Here is a 5,437-nt window from a genome sequence, read left to right as displayed (position 1 = left end):
TTTATGCAAGGTCATACCTTGTGGTGTCCTTTTTCATGATACTCTACCTTTCCTGTGATCAGCCACTGCTTTCCCCTTTAGGATGAATATTCACCTTCTCCCTGATAACATTTAAGGAAGATACAATTCAATATTTCACAACTCCCTAAAAAACTAATTAATGTTCTTATTTCTATCTCTAATGTCTTCCATCAGAACCCATGAATTATCAACTTCACTAGTTGTCCATATGCATTAATCATGCGAACCATTGTGATGTCTATATGAATGTACCACAACGTCTCCCAAACAAGCCAGGTTTTCCCATCCCTAGGTCTATCTTTAGTTAATGAAAAAAATATATATATAATCAAACATGATTGAAATTTCTAATTGTATAAACCTATGATCCTTTAATATTTGGGTTCATTGCCTACTAACCTATAAATTCTAGGTTGGATACTAATCAGAGTGAGTTTTCTATTATGTTTTGGAACTACTTCAATGGTTCTTTTTACCGTTGTGTAATTTCCTTTATTTTTATCCTTGTCCACTGTCATAACAAGAACATCTTCAATTTAAGTAAAAAAATTAGCATGTAGAGCCATCCTTTTCTATACAGTGCTGACATATCCAGATTCATGGAAATCCTTTATCCAATAATTGTCTGTTATGATTTTGTAAAGCATTTCACCCCTCCCACTCTCTCGAGCTTCATGCTTAAGGGGGCATATGTTACATAGTAATTTGTCATTGACCTCATCTCAGTCCCTTCGCTATGTCATACATCAAATAAACATGTCCATATCTTCCCACTCATGCAAGAAGATTAAGCAAGTACTCTCTAATGCTGAATACTGACCCTTTTTTCATAAGTTTCTGCATTGTCGCAAGTAAACCCTTAAAATGTGCGATGATCCACTGTTGTGAACTATATCATTGCGACATCGTCATAGGTGTACACATGTTTCTTGCAACGGTTGAATTTTAGGGCTCGGCGCAAGTCTTCCAGATACTTTTTGCGGCGATTGGTCTGAACGCATTGCTCCCTTGCGATGTCGTCGCCAAGCCCTATTTTATGACCTGCAACGATCTAGATTTGGCAGATTAGTTCCAACAGTCGGCCTTCTAGGTGTTTCTAAAACTGGTTGTTGGGTCAGATTGGTTTGCCTTTCCTGCTCTAGGATGGTAGTTCCACCTTTTATGATATATCCCTTGAGGATAAGCTCCCTCTCGCTTAGTTCATGGATGCTCTTCCTCCTATAAAAGCACTCACCATTGCTATGCTCAGCTAGTTCCTAGTTACTGGTTGCTAGTTGGATTGAAGCAGATTAGATAGCTTTGTTGTGAGTTTGACAAGTGTGGAATTGCTGATAGTTTGGTAAGAGGATGTGGAGTGCCTTAGCCTTGCATTAGAGTTTGTGAGTGAGAGAGAGATATTATCCATTTGGGAGACCCATCCTTGAGAGTGAATGCTTGAAGGAACATACTGGCTGGACCCTCTGAGAAGGCTTGCGATGTCAAGGCTTGGTTGTAAGCGTTGCTCTAGATTTCTTTTAATATAATCAATAACAATTTCCTACATATTGTGTAAAATTTACTTGATAGCTTCTGATTCCCTATCTTTATAAGTAAATAGATCATTGTTGTTCTCGGTTACGTGCTTTTTTTTTTCTTGTGGTGTTTCAGGTCAATTGCTCATTAAGGAGAAGGAAATGAAAGTTGGAGTGGTGCAACGGAAGCTTCACGAAACACCGGTTTTGAGGTAGGCCTCCAATGATGACTATTTAAGGAAATCGATTGTTGTTTTCTTTTGTTGTAACTAGATCCACTCTAGGGCTAGAGGGGTTGCCTCTGTCCACAGAGGTAACACTTTCCTACTTCACAATGCCATTCTTCATTGTTTTGAATATGATTTCCATTATCAACCAGTTCATGAAATACTACGTCTCTATTAACAAACACCTTGTGAGTAGAAGGATCAAACAATTTATAAGCCTAATACTAGCTGCAGTATCTGATGAAGGTACATTTAATGGCCTTTCAATCTAACTTCTTCCTATTTTCTTTGGGAACATGCACAAAAGCTTTAGAACCAAATACTCTAAGGTGAATTATTGTAGGCTTGAAGCTAAAAAATGCTTCAAAAGGAGTTTTATAATCAAGACTTTTAGTGGGACTCCTATTCTTCAAATTTTCTGCAATATTGATAGCTTCTGCCCAAAAACCATTAGTTAGATTCTTACCTTTCAACATACTGCAAGCACGCTCCACCAGTGTTCTACTTTTCCTCTCAGTTACTCCATTCTACTGAGGAGTGTAAGGTGTTGTAAATTGTTTCTGTATCCCATGCTCTTTACAGTATTTGTTGAAATCCCTTTCCTAAATTCTCGACCTTGATCTGATCGAACAATCCTCATGAACTTTCCTGTCTGCTTCTCGATCATGTTCCTGAACTTCTTGAAATACTCAAAGGCATGACTCTTCTGTATAAGAAATACACCAATGTGAATCTTGTACAATAATCAACAAAGATCAAAAAATAGTAGGCCCCACCTAACGATCTTGTCTACATAGGCCCACATAAATCGGTGTGTACAAGTTCAAGTGTATCCCTCTCTTTCCTATCTTTAACATAAAGAAATTCATCTTTATGTTTTTTACCGAATGCACATGCTTCACAATCAATACGCAACTTTTCTCAAATAGGAAGACCATCTACCATACCTTTGTTCAGCAACAGAGGATGGTCACTGAATTTGATGCGCCTAAGCCATTGATGCAACAAGTTTTCAGCAAACTTATCCGATGACATCAATGCTTATTGTGGTGTACTCTTCACATCTAGTTTGTAGAGTCCTCCTATATGAATACCCATAGCAATAGGCTTCATCTGGTCCAACAAGTCTTTAATAATACAATAAGATTTAAAGAATTCTACCTTGAGATCTTGATCTGTAATTTTTGATACAGAAATCAGGTTCTTCTTAATACCAAGTACATACCACACATTAGATATATTCATGATCTTTCCATCAGGCAGAATAACAAGGACATCTCCATGTCCCTTGATCTCATACCCTCTATTATCTCCAAGGTATACTTTTACTCCAATGTTGGATTCTTTAAAGTTTCAAAACCATTGCTTTTTACCTATGATATGTGAGGAGGCTCCAGAATCTATGGACCAAATATCTTATTCGTCCTCCTCAGTGGCTGGTGCATCCTCAGCCATAAATAATCTTACATATTGTTTCTGATCTAAATCAGCCAAATGACTCGCATGTCTTCTCTACTTGTACCTCTCCCCATCTACCTTTTTCTTATGGCAAAATTTAGCAATATGGACTATCTTACTACAATAAAATCACTTAGGAGTACAGTCATGTTTATGCGAGGCCATACCTTGTGGTATCCTTTTCCATGATACGCTACCTTTCCTGTGATCAACCACTGCTTTCCCCTTTGGCAGGAATATTCACCTTCTCCCTGATAACATTTAAGAAAGATACAATTCAATATTTCACAACTCCCAGAAGAACTAATTAATGCTCTTATTTCTATATCTAGTGTCTTCCATCCAAACCCACAAATTATTCGCTTCACTAGCTATCCATATGCACCAATCATGTGAACCACTGTGATGCCTATATGAACGTACCACAACGTCTCTCAAACAAGCCAGGTTTTTCCATCCCTAGGTCTATGCTTAGTTAGTGAAAAAATATATATATATAATCAAACATGATTGAAATTTCTAATTGTATAAACCTACGATCCTTTAAGGTTTGTGTTCATTGCCTACTAACCTATAAATTCTAGGTTGGATACTAATCTAAGTGAGTTTGTTGTTTTGTTTTGGAACTGCTTCAATGGCGCTTTGTACATTTGTATAATTTTCTTTATTTTTATCCTTTTCCACTGTCAGAACAAGATCATCATCAATATAAGTGAAAGAATTATCGTGTATATCCATCCTCTTCCGTACAGTGCTGACATATCCAGATTCATGGAAATCCTTTATCCAATTATTGTCTGTCACAACAACGTGCTTAGATATGGTGCCAATAGAATAAGCATAATGCATGAATAATGCATGAAACAGTGTCAAAAACAAACATTGCACAAAAAATTTCTTATAGTTTACCATACGTATTACAGCAACAATAGATTAAAATCAGATTTGGAATAAAATATTACATATTTTACCAAAACTCTAGCTCACACAGTAATTTCAGAATGAAGATTTAAATAAAAAAAAATTAGAAAATCTAAAGTTTTAGAATATTGGTGGGAAATCTATTATTTGCAAATCTATTTTAACCCCCAAAACTTCAGAGGCTAGAGTCACAGTTAATGAAGAGAGCAATAAAATATTTCAAATTCTAACCAATAAGATCAAAGTTAAACAATGGATGTTATTATCAATAAAATTTTAAAATATTTGTAAAATATACAATTAAATTCAATACTTTCTAAATTACATTCTAACACAACTTTCCACAAGTATCAGTCTTTCTATTTAAATTGACCCATGGTTTAAGCGTTTTCATCTTTCTTTCTATTTAGATTGTTCCATGGTTTCTATTAGCAGCCGTAGAAAAGTCAATCGCAGATATTCTCCATGGCTTGGGCCATGCCAACTGTTTTAATCGTGGCTAGGTTGCTTTTGTTGTTTCTAATTTCTAGATTTTTCTTTTAATAAATAATATCGAGGCCAGGTTGTATTCACTATTTCTAATTTCTATTTTTTTTAATAACTAATATTGCTTTAGCAGGTTCTTGTAGATGTGGAAGCTTAATGTTATTCGGAAGGAAAGGAAGACGGTTCATCGCTCTTGCTTTTGGAAACTATTTTGGATCAACTACAAAAATTAGTGTAGGATTTTAAGAAAAGGAAGTCAGGAAGGAGTTGTCTAATCTTCTGTAAGAAATCTAGTGAGAGGAAGAAACACATGAGCATGGCCACTCTCACTAATCTAAACATTTCTAATTAGCAAAACATGTATAACTAGCAATATTTATAAAGTTATTTGTTATTTGATATACCTTTTTTTCACTAATAACTAATCTTTTCTATTTTGAAAAATCGAGATAGATAATCTAAACCTATCTGATGAGAAACATTTACAAAGCTATTTGTTACTTGACAGATTCTAAATACAATACCACAAACCAAATATTCAAAACAAAAAAATATATACAATATTTTTGTCAACAGTTGCACAGGAAGACACGAAATGGCAAACCAACACAAGAGGAGCTCACAAGTGTGGATCACCAGGAGCTCCTTCAAGGAAAACGCCACACTAGCTTGACATTAATCTACAATAATAAATACATACAATTTGTTTGGAACAACAAATCATATCCCTGAAGAGTAGGAACTGAATAAATAAGAAAAGGAAAAAAACACAACTATGTAACCATAAGAGCTTATTATCCATTAATTCTAACA

Source organism: Pinus tabuliformis, chromosome 8 (genome assembly GCF_031772625.1).
Source record: "Pinus tabuliformis cultivar Carrire ecotype Pingquan chromosome 8, CPIR1, whole genome shotgun sequence".
NCBI lineage: Eukaryota > Viridiplantae > Streptophyta > Pinopsida > Pinales > Pinaceae > Pinus > Pinus tabuliformis.
Note: the sequence above shows the minus strand (reverse complement) of the source record.